The following is a 15694-nucleotide window of genomic DNA, read 5'->3' as shown; positions in this document are numbered from 1 at the left end:
TTAACCCATCGTCTAGCTCTTTAATATATTATCTTACAGTTTGACAGTACAGTCACATTGATTAAAGCTGCTTGCAATACAGTTACTTGTGTGTTTGTGTGATTAACAAATCTTCTTCAGTAAGACAGCACGACTGCCTCTGGAAGCCAAAATCGATCATTTACAAAGAGCTCCTGGCACCTGCTCTTAATTGCTAAAATTATTTAAATAACTTGCAGGGTTCTGTATTTGATGATTGAAAAGGTGAAATTTGCTTTCTGAAGAAGTCCACTGAGATTGTCGGAGATAAGAAAAAAATTGACCGCTAGGCTTGGTGAATAGGATGGGTAAGAGCCACTATTAGAAATTTCTGGGCCCCATAATAGTTAAACTTTATGGGCCCTGCTCCCTCATGTATAAAAATTGCAAATATCAGGCTTTTTTGATCAGGGCCTGGTATAGAAGTACCCCTTGTCCCCTCCTGGTGGCGGCCCTGGGATGGGTTTACCTAAGGGTTAGAATGTATTTTGGAGAATGATACCCTACTTTGTCAAATTGTATGGTTGAAAGGAGATCCACACCCTGTCTTGCTTTGTTCCAACAAAGTTTGTTCCATAACTAAAGAGCAGCCACAAACTTGATCCTTCTTTTGATTATGTCATTGGTAGGGACTCACAGGACTATCCTTAGGTGTGTGGTAGTGTTAGGATTTCTTCCAGGAGAAACCAGCATTGGCAGCATACACTGAATATCCAGAGACAGGGTAAACATTTTTTGTTTAATCTCAACAAATAGTAATAGCTTAAACACAGTGAAACCAACCATAATACACATATAATGAGATCAAATCAAAGAGAGGATATCAAAGAGGAAGTGGGCAGCGCACCAGCAAGGTTTGAGGTCCAAGGCAAAGTAAGGCATGTGAAACCAGAATATATAGGCCTACAAATAACGAGCCCCAGGTGTAGCTTGGTTGCAGCACTGGTTGCCAGTGGAAGCACATGTAGGATGTGGTAAACCATGGTCCCACCTGAAGGTCACATTGGTAACTACAGGGTTCCGGACAGGTAGGGACACACGAGCAATCCCAAGAAGTGTGTTCCAACAGCCTTGGTTGGATTGGTTGGATTGATTGGGCGGAACAAGCCTGAAACTTCAACATTTAAATGGCCTGCTTTGCAAAAGCAAGACTAGAACAGGTAGAACGTAGATGCAATGAATTGTGACTTACAATCAGGTTAATATAAACAAGCATTTTAGCTTGGTAATACATATGTAGCAGGGTCCCAGCAATACTGTCTAGGTAGGAGATTGAGAAAAGTTTAGGGTCCCTTCACACTTTTGTGTGCTGCTCATCAGTCTGATTTACCTGTTTAATTGAGTAGTTAGGGAATCATCAACATTATTTAATGTTTACAGGAGTGAGGCTTGGAATGTCTTTCTAATGTGCACGCCCAAGGTTTGATGATGGTATATGAGGAAGGGTGGAAGCAGGAGGTAGTTTGCACCAGATCAGTGAAAACAGCAGCTTTAGCCATCTTGATTGGCTGGAACACATAGTTTTCATGATTTCATCTTACTACCCCGAATAAGTTTATAAGGATAAAGGGCAAACATCTTTTAATTCATATTAGACCAAGTTTGTCTCTTCTGCAAATAAAATAAAAAGAAGAAATCTTCCCTGCTTGCAAGTTTTATATTTTAAGCCTAAATTCCATTTTAAGAGTCATTAAGAAAAAGTGTACCAATTTGTAGTCATTTATTGCAACTGGTAATGTAGCAGCTCACTGAATATCAATATTTTGGATAGTTGGCCCCTATAAGATGGGTTGCAACTATATATGCTAATTTATGTATGGGAATTTTAAAGTATCTTTTCTTAAACAATGTCAATTGCCTCCCAATATCAAGAAATTGGGCCCTTAGGAAGTATTCCCAACACTACATTTTACTTAGGACCTTGAGAGACATTTGGAACCTTTTAATTGCAAACATTGCTTACACCTAAATAACTCATTTTATTTATAGCTTTAAAACTGTAATTCTATTGCATGTTTCTTTGTAGAATATCAGAAAATTGGTCCTTAACCTCCTGAGCGGTTCATTTCTGTCCAGTTTTATTTGTCTAAAAGCGGTCCATTGTTTTTCATGAAATATATTATATTAGTATGAGTATAATAAAGTTTGAAACACAATATAATGTCAAAATAATAAATTATAAAAAAAAAAAATATATATATATATTTTTTATTTTTAAAAAATAAATATTATACTCATACTAATATATCATACTGTAAAATAAATGATCATGAAAAACAATGTACTGCTTTTACACATATTAATCCACTGTATTGCATTCAATACAGTTATTTTGTATTGAATGCAATCAAATAGATTTCAATTTCCCTCCCTGCCCCAAGCGGAACGTTCGTATGCACCGACGGTGACCCATCAGGTGCAGAGAACACCGGCCGGAGAAGAAAGAAGACGTGAAGGATGATAGAGGACACCGGCAGATCAGGTAAGCGCTTTATTTACTATTGTTTTCCATAGGTTTACCTACCCCGAGTGTGACTTTGGGGTTACCGCTTCCAGCATCTTCTTTTTTCCCCAAGTAGCACTTGGGGTTAGCGCTGGGGAGGTTAAAGTGGAAGTAAACCCAAAACAAATCCCGCAGCTCTGTCTATCCATCGGGAGGTTTCTTCAATCGGCTCCCGCGTTATCCTGAATTTAGGAATTAAGGGGGGGAATTTAGGATCAAGAATTAAGGGGCGATGCTGCACCCTTTTTTTAAAGGGTGTTACACTTGAAAAAAGCACAAACAAAACTTTTACTATAAATAAAAGGGTTGTATATCCTTTCGTGTAAGATTTAGTTTAAGTAAGCTTTAAAAGGTATTCCCTTTTCTACGGATCTAGACTTTACCTTAATTTACACTCATACAGCTCTATATGTTGTGATACTACCTTTCTATTGTGCACAAACTTTTCTTTTTATTTGCATTTTATTTACAACACAAAGTAGCAACATATCATTAACTAGGAGACATAGAATTTGTACACAATACCATTTTTGTGTGCTAGTTGGTGTAGATGGCTGCCAAATCTTCATTTCATTGTATTTAGTTGACAGCAAGTGTTTATATTGAGTAGTGAATAAAGTCTGTATTGTAAGAATTACATCTCTAAGATACTGTATGTAGATGTATTTATTACAAATTATTGCAAGTCTAGATAAATACTTATATCATTAAATGCATTTTTTTTTATAATACAAGCAGCATAATTACCTGAAGTTGATTTTGAATTAGCCACTTACGGTCCTTGTACAGTAGAGTTTAGAGTGGGAAGAGAAGAAGATAAGGGAAAGCTAAAAGTAATAGTATTAATATTAGTAATAGTAATAATAATAATAGTATTATTAATAATAATAATAGTAATAGCTGATAATAAGGGAAAGCGGAGCGATGAAGGGATGATCTTATTACATGATAACTCTAAATACCTGTTCATCTGCTGGATGTGGAGGGGTCCATGAAAACCAAGTTCAAAGAAAGAGGGGTAAATGATGCTGAGTGTTTTTCACCCATGTAATACTAAAAAGTTTACTGCCAAAAAATGAATACAGTGGTACCTTGGTATAAATCCTTAATTCGTTCCAGATCCTTGGACTTATACCAAACAAATTTTTCCCATAAGAAATAAAAGGAAAATGATTAATCCATTCCCATGAAAAAATCCTATTGTTATTGGCATTTTATACATTGATGGGGCTGTATAAAATAATTTAAACACTGCTTTATATTAAAATACATAAATACGAAAGCAATTAGATGAAATAAATGAAAATTTAACCTCACTTTACCTTACTGAGAAGAGTTGAGTGCCTACTAGGATGGTGTTGAAGAAGGGGGAGATGTTATGTAATTCACAGAGAATTATAGCGCGGGTTGTTCACTGAATGGTAGCAACTGGCGTACTGACGCTCGTGGGCAGTCGTGGCTTTGTCTCGAGAGAGGTAAATAAGGGTAGCGTGCGGGGTTATGACTCATTTTGACCCATACAAGTTCTAGCACAAAGGTTGTATACCAAGCAAAATTTTTTGTGTCCAAACAGGACTTATACCAAGTTGGACTTATTCCAAAGTGGAATTATACCGAGGTACCACTGTACTGAAAGGAACAGCTCAGGACCGAAGAGAATTTTTTCAGCTTTAATTGATCTTAAGATTTTTTTTTTTTACAATACAATACTATTTTATAATACAACTATATCCATTAATATAAGTACATTTGCATTTTCAGTTTTCTCTAGGTTCTCTTGTATAATCCTCAAAAAACCTGTTGATCTTGTTTATTTAGTCCACCTAATGCAAATTCCTATAATGGTGTGGCAACAATGCTGTGCTGCATTTGAATTCAGAGCAGAGTTGTCACTTTCATGTAGGATGTGCCAGCTTTTACCACAGTGTAAGAAGTAAATGTTGCAGCGGGTGGCTTTCAGCACCATTGATTCACAAGCCTGTAGCTTGGCAAAGGTCACCTGGCTACAAATATTCCTGCTACTGCTTGGTTGATTGGCAGCACTGCCTCTGTTACTAACCCTCCCACTGCGATCTGTAAATAATGGGTGATTTTGCTCAAGTCAAGGTAAAGGAAGTTTTTTTCTTTACTATATGAGTCATCACATAGTAACTGGGTTTTGTACTTGCTTTGACTGTCAGAGGAAGCCTTTAGTTTTACAGTAGAACCCCAGTTATCTGGCACCTATGGGGAATGGCTGATTCTGGATAAGTGTAGTTTCTGATTAACTGAAGTTACTATGAAACTGAGGTTTCTCAGCCATTCAGCACTAGACTTGAATGGGGAAAGTTGTTCCTCTAGTGCTGAATGGCTGAGAAAACTTGAATGGGGAAAGTTGTTCCTCTAGTGCTGAATGGCTGAGAAAAGGGGAACCCAGATGACACCTGAGCCACTTTTTCCCCAGCCAATCACGGAGCGGAGCAATCACCAAAGCTCTGTTCTGCTCTTCTGACAGCTCCGCTCCCCTGATTGCTCCCGCAGCCCTAGCGGGGCTGTTGTATGTGTTCTTGGATGCATGAACACATGCCACAGCTCCACTAGGGCTTCAGGAGCAATAAAGAAAGCGGAGCTGTCGGGTGCCGGTTAACTGAATTTTACGGTTATCTGAGCTTCGGATAACCGGGGTTCTACTGTATTTAACATATTGACACCAGAGCCAGCCAATCAAAAATCCCTTTCTGGGGGACAGTTTTGTAATAGCATTCTCCATAATACTTTAATTACAGGTTTTTTTTAAAAAAGACTTTTTACAAAAAAAATAATAAAATAAAAAGCTGATCTATATACTCCATGATTCTTCATTTTTGTAGAAGGACTTTTATAAACTATACCTGGAACATGATTAAGGCAGATGTGTTTGCTCAGCATTCTGTCTTCATCTTTTTAATAATTTGTGTGATGCTCTGCTATCCATGCTTTGATCAAAATATCATCAATATGGTTATGTGGCAAGGGTCAACACATAGCATTTGAAATCCGATAGTCTTGCAAACCCCCTTTAAAAAAAGGAGCACAGTGGGGGTGACATTAATTTTGCATTTAATATGATGGACAGTGCTGTGTCATAAACATTGTTACATGGTGGGAAGTAGCGGAATGAAGAATTGATCTTGTCATATATATGTATTAGTAAAGCACATCATGCTAGCACATTAGAATAATTTGATTATGCTCATCCAATCACAGAAAGACAGGCTAACTCTGAAATGCTTTAACTCTTGGCAATTCTATGCAACTGAAATCTGGTCATCAAAGCAGCTAAAATAATATTCATTTTTTTTTACATTTTTGTGTAAAGTAAAAAACAAGGAAAAGAATGGGGAAGGATGTTTTCTTTTGCTGTCCTAATCCCATTTGTGTCCATGACTTCCTTTCATGGTGACAATGTTAGGAGTAGGTGAAATATTCTTAAAGCAGATATGCACAACCAATGTAATATTTTAGCTTCAGACCGAGTATGGAGTGGTTAAGACACACCAAATTCTTCTATTTCAGGGGAGCACTTTGGAATCATAGGCTCATAACATCAGTTTCCACTCTATTCTAAAACATTGTTCTTAATGTAAAATATCTCTATAACCAGACATGGAGATATGATTCCTCATCCCATCTTTGTCCCTGAAAGCCTTCGCTTGTAAAATTAAAAGGTTACCCATGCTTTTGAGCTTCTTTATCATTTCAAGGTTTAAATATTTATTTGTGTTATCTAGAGATAACATAAAAAGTGATTTAACCTACCTTATACCTCACTTAATAAAGCCTTCTCCAAGTAGTACGACCAATCTCCCAAAGCCTATTCTATTGGGCACTTTGTCGGCATTGGTAGTTTGAAGTGCGGATGTCAAACGTCTTCCCATTATTCAGGGCATGGAGGTGGGCAAAGGTAAGGTAATTAAATTTTTTGTTTATATTCACCTAGACTAAAAACAGGCATTTAGCCTTCTTGGCGTGGAGGAAACCCCACTGCAAGGGTAAAAACTTTGAGTTAACAAAAACCTCTTAAAACCCGTTGCTCACATTTAAACTTATTTTTATGCTTTTTTTTACTTAGTAGGTGGAATGTACCTGAAAAAAAAAAAAATAGGCTTAATGCTACCATGTTTTTGAGGAACCGGGGACAAACATGGGAAGTGTAAAGTGTGCTACTGTACAAGGACCCCAGGCCCTCCTCAGCCGACAGCGGCTCTACACAAATCCCAAAACAGTGCAGTGGAGGGCCTCATAGTCAGTTCTGCACAACGTGCAACTGTTGGCTATATCTGCCACTCTGTAGAACACAAAACAGGTGAAATCTCACAACACTTCAGTTCATTCCAAGAGCACCTTCTTTTTCTTTTATCTACTCTGCATTCCATAGGACTCAAGAACGGAGACTTCATCTGCACCTGGGCACTGTGAGGAATATGGCGATATGATAGGATAAATTCTATTTTTTTTTATTTTTAGGTACATTTTTGCCCAAAAGTTGGTAATTTTGAATAATATATGAGTCTTTAAAGTATAAGCAGAATTTTTTTTTTTAAAACAGACCACCCAAGTACAGAGAAATGTTGAACTACCAAAGATGTACTCCACTACTCAAACCCTCCTCATACTCTATTTTCTAAAACATTGGGACTAATCATTTTGTAGTCCCAGGATAATAATTAAAAAGGCTAAATATACTCCTTGAGATAAAACAGAAAGAGTACACAAGACAAATGGCAATTCTGTATTTCTGACATGGTCGACAGTTGGTCTCCAAAACGTAGCTGGGGAACTACAGTGAATGTTTTCACCTCTTCTTCATTACAAATAAACAAGAACAAGTGGTTTCCAAATTGTCAGATAACAAGGTATCTGATGTAACTGATGTACTATAACAATGTCTGGATCCAAAACGAAACCGGGAACTGCTACACTGTATTCCCATTATGCTTTCAAGGTTTATTTATCCATTTTGAGTGTAACTTTAAATTCAGTATATATTCATCAGCATGAATTATCATTAACATTTTCCATCACTTATTAAAAGAAAAATCCTTTAGAAAATGCTCTTTATTCCTTAGCATTGATGAGCGAAAGCCAGCTAGACTACTGGACGGTCGCAATACCATATCCTTCAATGTTAATGAGATATATTTAAAAATATTACTAATTTCCCCAGCAAACGAAATATGAAGTAATTAGGCACTGCAGTGAGAGACGCTTCTTAGAAGCATTACATATGTATAAAGTCACAGCTTGGTGCTCTCTGAGGATTTGCACAAATGCTATATACAATTTGGTCTATTCTTTGAGGTTTAAGAAAACAAATGATGTGTGCAGTGTATAGTGATATTTCATATCCAGCTGGGCAAGCCATTAAATATGCACCTGTAATAGGGTAATGAGAAAAATGTCCCTTCAGATTTTACAGCAAGTGACTTATAGACGCTCCCTACTGAACTTGCAAAGAGCACGGGGTCTCTGGAGACAAGTGGATTTTGAGCACAGGCATTAAAAATTAAACAGGAAAAGTATCTTTGATGAAGCTTGTAGTACATTTTCTGCTTGCTATAAAACATTCAGGTCAACAAAGTTTTATGTTTACCCCAAATTAATATCATTGTGTCAGGTTCTCATGTTAGCCCACTTGTGCCACTTACCATACCACATTCTCCCACCACCGTCTGAAATACCGGGAGCTTCTGCATATGGGGCAGCACATGATTTCCTCTCCTTTTCCTGAGATACAATACCTAGGCTTGAATTAACAAGCAACAATATTATCTATTAAGGGAGTGGAACAGGTAATTACCCTGTAAAAGCTCCAACACTGTCTGTCAAAAAGCCTATTTAGGGTTTGATCCATTGGTTGGGTGAAGGAATGGAGCACTAAAGCATGGTGGAGCAGAACTAGACTTTGTCAATGAGCTGGGATCAGAAGTGTTGAAGAGTAGCTTGGTGATTTGCCATGTCCCAGGTCTAGAAAATACAAGACATGAGGTGAAGATGTAGGAGGCTAAATATGGTATTGGTGTAGGGGGCACTTTTTCAGCTTTTCATTGAAGGGAACTTTGAGACTGAAAAGCTTCTACACTGGGTAAACTACTGATAGCAAAAGGAGAATGCTTCTAGTCACTCAAACAAAACTGGACATAGGGAGCTGCAGCAACACATCCAAAGTATGTACTTTAAAGGTTTATATATATTCCTATATTGATGAACCATTGTGGGCCTAATTTGTATATTTGGTGTAACGTTGAATCAGACTTCCATGGTCCAAAAGGAAGGCTTTGGATTCCACAGATAGCTACAGATCTGATCATTTTTATTGGATCCTAATTTGAATCAAGTCAGTGGAAGGTGGAGTAAACTGACCATGCAGCTTAGTGAACAGTCTCAGTCTATTCTGGACGGAGTTATATCATCTGAGCCTGGAAAGTGACAATGGCTGAAGACCATATTTCAGAACCTAGAAGAAGACTAGGTATAGAGGAGCACTGATAAGGTTTGTTCCTTTTGGCAAGCAAGTCTGCCATTAATGTGCTATGTACATTATGGTAGCCCATGGGTACCCAAACCAGAGCTTAATCCTGATGGTTTTCTTCTACTTTCACATGTGTGTGAGCTTTTTGATAAAATGCCTATTTCACAAAGCTTTACACAGGGATAAGGATTGTTTTTTGTTCATTTAGCACATAATTATCAAATCTCATTAGACTGAAAAAAGCATTACTTTTTTTTGTTATCCAGCTGTATTAGCTTTGCAACTTGAGCCTCTAGTATCACCAGAAGAATGAACTTCTAATTGAAAAGGTTCTCCAGTTTACTGCTGAAATTGGATAACCCCTTTAAGCATTAGTACCCTATACAAAACAAAGTCGTTCATACTGGAAAAGTCTTCTTCTAAAACATTTTATCAATCTAAGGCTCCGCACCTGTCCAGTTCCATCACAGCAGAGGCTTTAAGTAATACCAGCCCAGATTTCCCACCGGGTATGTCAGGAACTTTCTGCCAGGCCTGGAAAGTGAATGCTAAATTACTGCTATTCCATTTACTTTCCACACAAAGTCTGAAATCATTTTCACAGTTGAAAAAAGATATAAGTCGTTCTGACTCTTACATCTGGGGATACAGACACATTTGCCACACTGTCTTCACAATACAAGTTAAACAAAGTGTCCACAGGGAACCCGAAGAGTTACAGAAATTCCAAACACAATCCTGTCTGTTCTCAACTCTATTCAGAATTCTTTTTTTATACTCTCTTTTCACATTTTTAAAGTTATATTTGTAATACCTTTTTATTTGAATGACAAATTGTCAATTTTTAAACCAACTTTGAAAGCTCTTGGTTTGAGAAGCCAAAGATGCAACCTATGCGGCTTGCCACTGGGATCATGCCCTGTATATTGTTTCTTAAAAACTTTTGATGAGTATTAGTATATTCATAGGTCATTGAAAGCCTATGCATTGTGGGTGAAGATGAAATAATCACTCGGTTAACATCCTACTGCAGTACTTTGAAGACCAACACCTCTCTCTTTCAAGGATTAGACCACTGGCAGTAAGTATCTTTGGTGGCCAGATGTGCATAGAATGTCATATGTCTGTGACTTGAAGACTGGAACCAACTCACCTGAAGCTCCAGCTTATTGCAATGAAACCTGGAATTGTGCACGTTGGACCTTGTTAACTGCATTTATTTGTTGTCACTGTGTACTTCTTTTGTGTATTAAGAAAGCTTTGGTCAACTAAAGTCTTGATCTTCTTGGGCTAATGGCACAATGAGACCCAAAATACAGTCCCTATCCAGCACTAAATTTAACTTGTTTCATCAGCCTGGTAACTGCAAATAATTACAATCTGTTAACATTTAATCTCTATTGACATTTGTGTTGCTGATGTTTTAACAAGTCTGCATTGATTTAATTGTTGTCCTAATTGTATAATAACATTTTGCAGTTAACTAAAAACTGGTCCATATTACATGTTTTAGTACATCATTGCTGCCAACACTGTGATATCATAAATGCTAGGACTATCTCTCTGTCCTAAGGGGATCAATGAAAACAAAGGTATGTGATAATTGCTTAAACCTAAGTCATATTTGCTGTATCTATGTGTTTTTCTAATTGATATGTGCTATCATTTTTCCCTTTTCATTCGTTTTTAATCAGCCTGAGGACAACTGTTGGATTCTGTTTGGCTCTTACACTTTGAGCCCTAATCTCTGTCTTACTCAAAGAAATTAAGTTGGGTGAGTTAAAGGGTCAAAAAATAAGGCCATGTTTATATTTTTCAATACCCTACATAGGCTTTGGGTCCATAAGCAAAGCTTCCAGGGTTAATGCCATGCTTAATGTTTTCTAGCCATTAGAAGAAATTCAGGACAGCCATATTTGTATGGCAACTAGGATACATGTAAGGACTGTAAAATATTTACGAGTTTTGAAAGTAATAAAATGATTTACAAAAATCCACAATGCTGAAACAATCACCCAACTCACATTGTTGGACTATTTGTTATCATTTGGAAAACAATCTACATTAACTATATTAAAGGCTCCCAAAAGCACATATGCATAGACACAAAGGTATGTTGGGCAGACAGGGTCTTTCAGATTATTGCCAAAATGGCTAAAAAATAAGCATATGTCTCTATCCTTGATGCTTAAATTCCCTTTATTAAAAATAGGGGTTATGCTAGTCAATGCCCATATGGACAACACTGCCTATATGGCAGGGGTCCCCAACCCCTGGTCCCCAGGTGTCTGACAGGTGGGCCGCGGCTCTGGTCAGTGCACCCCCAGCAGGGTCAGGAGAAGGACCCCGCTTGAGGGGGTACAACGGCCAGAAACGCACACCATGTCTCAGGCTCAGGGCAGTGAGCAGATTGTGTCTCTGGAGAGGACCTGCCCACTCTACCATCACAAGCTCGGACCTGCCATAGGAGAGTTGGCGGGTTCTGTCAATATGATGTCACTCTGGGGGCAAATTTCTACCCCTTTGAGTGGCACATGGCTTCCCGCGCATGCATCGTCCAGTGTCCGTGCATTTAGTGGCCTCACTGGGCAAAAGGTTGAGGGCCAATGCTATATAGCACAACATCCAATTCCATTTGTACTTTAGGAGAGAGAGCCCCCTTTTTTGAGGAAGCCCCACCTTAATCACCCCTAATGCCACAGGACATGCAGGTTTTTTAGCATTGCTCCAATGCCAACATACCATCAGCACTCTCCATTGAACATTGTTATCAATATAATACAAAAATAAAACTATTCAACAGCTCAACCAAGCAAATGGTATTTACAAAACAGGTAATATCATTTAAATGTGCAATGATGATGACATTCACCCTTTTTCTTGAATAGCGTGAATTACAGTAAAAACTTTTCCTACAGTGTACACTATTTGTCCAAAAGTGGAACTTTTATAAAAAAAAAAATGCAGTAGGTCTCATGCCATCCTGGATTCTTTCTTCTTTCCAGCAGAGACTGGACACTGGTGGCCACCATCTTCCTCTGTCTTGTGCTTATGTAAGCTGACCTGAAAATGTTAAAAGCATGTCCTGATCTCAGTTCTGCACATGTCTAAGATTGGGCATGCGCAGAAGGAGCAGCCCAAAGCCCCTTTCAAATACGTGAAGTATAGTATTGATTTCCCATTAATGTTTTACTGCTGCGGCTTTTCCACCCTTTTATATAATATTAAAAATAAAATGATAGGTCCACTTTATTCACATAAAGAATTTTATAATATTTACATTGAATCTTGGATATATGTTTGTGATAAATAGACTAGTAAGATTTGTTTTAATAACATCCTTTGTGAATTAAATCTTGTGTGCATTATTTGACTAATCCTTTGGCAAGTACTTGTGTTCCTGTATATGTGTCTAAACAGTATATTTAGCTGTTTGAACAGAGCCCCCTTTACATTCCATTATTTCATGATTTAAAGAGAATATATTACATTCAACTGCAATTTTGAATCCAGTCTCTGTTTTGACTTTTAACATGGTTATAATTTAATTACTTTGTAATGATAACCCTGCCACGCATAATTCAAAAAGTACTTGAAATAGCACAAATGAGGTGTAACTCTCTACAACTAATTAGACATTGGTCTCAATTTGTGTAAGCTGCTACAGATTGATGAAGGCTAGGATCAGATTGATTGCTATGGACTATAGCCCTGCCATAATTTTAAGCATGCCTGTCTGTGTATAACAAGAAACAAAGACAGGCTTATTTAATAAAGCAGCATGAGAATGTACAAAGTTCAGTAAATCATAGCAGGCTATCATAGCTACAAAGTCAGTTTAAAAAAATACCCAAAAGTTCCATTCAATTCAGTTGAAAAAAATGTTCTTGAGCAGCAAGCCTCGGCATCAATGTTCCCTCATGTAACTCTATAAATGTAAGTGAACTTTGTATTTTACTTTTTAGAATTTACTTTTTGTATTTACTTTTAGAAACATATAAATATGCTATGTTGTAAATGCACTAAAATGTCCGTCCTCCTCTGCAACATTTTTCTACATTTCAATGGCTCTTACAATTGGGAACACTTTTTGGGTGTAGACCACTCCCCACTCCTAGGGAACCCTGTCCAGTCCATGAGACCTTGCACTCAATATATGTCTTAACGCTTCTAAAATGATTGGCACTTGGGGCTCATCTAACTCATCTCAACACATTATGGTGAAGAGGAGGTACTGCCTAATAACTTTCACTGTGCAGGCAACCACAATGCATTTTTTGGATAGATTACTGGGCTGATCTGTATCTTTTCCAGGAATGGCTCAAAGGAAGGGGCAGGGGTTGACATAGCGAGGTGCAAAGTACATTGTGTGAGCCAGTGCATGAGGGCTCTAAATCTCCACAGCCAACAAGGGCAGTTCAGGCCCAAGTCAGTTGTGCACAGAGGCTCACAATTGACTGCCACTGGGCAGAAGGACTGATGCAGCTGCTTTAGACCCCCAGAATTTCAAAGACTTTTTGTCCCTTGCCTTTCATATTTTGTTGCAGCTCTTATCTAGAAAATGCTGCCTGGGTCCATATAAAGTGGCAGGCTGGCGTTGCCTTTATGCAGTGTGTGTCACACTTACCTCATCCTCGTTAAAGTTCAGGCACCTTTCTCCTGCGCATGCAGGCAGTTCTGAGCCCAGGTGTGCCTGCTTTTCCAGAGGTAATCAGCATCGCTCCTCCCACCAGCCAATCAAGAAGCAGGCTCTTAATTGCCCTTGGCTATTTAGCTAGCTTAGACATAGCACTCAGTGTTCGTGCAACGTGTCTCCACTAGTGCCGAGTCCCCTAGCTCTGCTGAGCATTTCCTCTACACCAGGTGTTTAATTCAGCGCTTCTCTTGTCCAGCGGCTGTGTTAATGCCTTATTGCCCTTGTGTTCCCTTTCTCTTCCCTTGTGCTTTTTGGGTGTTCTTCTGTGTCTGCAGTGATCCCTGTGTCTCTCGTGTCACCAGTGCCTCCTGTCACTTTCTGTGTTTCCTCTGTCTGCCATGGCCCAGTGTCACTGGTTTCCTGGATTTCTGGTTCTTGACTGCTGGCTTGTTCCTGACCTCTCTTGCTAGCAGCCTGCCTTGACCCCGGCCTTCCTTGACAATTCTCCTGCCTAGTGATTTTGTACCGTGTTTCGATCTGCCCACCATGGTGTGCCTAAGGATCGCAACCTGGCAGTAGGCAGCAACGCAACATCCTCACCACTAGAGGCTTTGGCCTGGTTACTGCTTGGATTCAGCGTCTTGGCCCTTCTCAGGGCTCACACCAGTTCTGTGCAGGCCATAGCATCCTCTAGACTGCCCGTCTCGGGTGACACTCAGTGTGTGCTACTCAGTGGAAATACCACAACCCAAGGAAGATTCCAGTTTGTTGGGTTTACTAAATTAAATATTAGGGAGTCTTAACTAATCTTTATTATAAGTCAAATGTGCATTAAGGGGCTTTAGGTCAATTATTTGTAGGTGTTTGGCATTAATAGTTATTATGTTTCTTAACATCTTCCCTTTTGTAAACATCTAAAAGCAATCTAAAAATCATAGCTGTCAATAAAGTGGTGCTTTATAGTATTTACCTTCATTACTCCCCTAGCCGATCCATTAAAGGTTATGTAGGAAATGGATGACGGGGTGAGCATGCTGGGCCAGCACAGACAGTGATTATACATTCCCAGAAATAGAGAGAACAATAATGGGAAGGGGCTATGCTAGGAAAAGACTGCTAGCCACTACAGCATTACAAAGTATTTAGGATACTTGATTTTTTAAAATATTTCCATATGATTTTGCCCAAAGGTTTTGTGTTCAGGAACCTCCATTTACATGGTGACAACTTTCTTTTTGTCTTCCAACTTTGCTGCTGTATTGTTACCCTGTTGCATGGTCTTTTAATAGTGACTACAATAGCACTCCATGTATGCATGGTCCACTGTTGTAGCTGTACTTGTAGCCATCAATAGAGTACAGACAGATGTAGACAGACAGTGGCTGCAAAAAGTGCAGGAGGTCAGCAGTACAGGATTAAAATAGTATTAGGTATTTTTATTAATGGCAATTGTCTAGCATGCACATTACTTGAGCAAAATCAAATGCCATTAAGTTAGATTTTGCATCTACCTTAATGGGCTATTAATATTTTGCATGATGGGCCAAATGAAGTTTTTCACCTACCGTTATCACTATGGTTCCTGCTTCGCTGCCTGCCACGATTAACATAGACATACTTAATATGCTCTTCCCTAATGCCATTTTTTCCTGCCACTGTGAAGCAGAACTAATACACTTAGTCGATAAGTACATCAAAGACAGCGTATCGAAAGTAATAAATGGCTCTTGTGGTGGTAAACTGTAAATGCAAAAGGCAATGAGTTTTTTTTTTTTATTTACTTATTTTTTTAGTGTTTCTTTTCCTTTGAAGTAGCAAAGGATAAAAATAAATGGTTTTATACCTTAGCAAAACACCTTCATTCAGCATTTTGTCATTGTTTGCTCACACTGTTTTCAAATCATCTACTGTGTTCATTTTATGGCAATGCTCACATTATCTCGCTTTATATATAACAAAGCATGGCAGCCTAATGGCAGAGAAAGATAATATTTTAAAGTGAACCTGTCAGTTGTCTAATAAAAAATCCAGCTGAAAGTTTACTGCA

The sequence above is a fragment of the Pyxicephalus adspersus genome, chromosome 9 (assembly GCF_032062135.1).
Source record: "Pyxicephalus adspersus chromosome 9, UCB_Pads_2.0, whole genome shotgun sequence".
Lineage (NCBI taxonomy): Eukaryota > Metazoa > Chordata > Amphibia > Anura > Pyxicephalidae > Pyxicephalus > Pyxicephalus adspersus.
Note: the sequence above shows the minus strand (reverse complement) of the source record.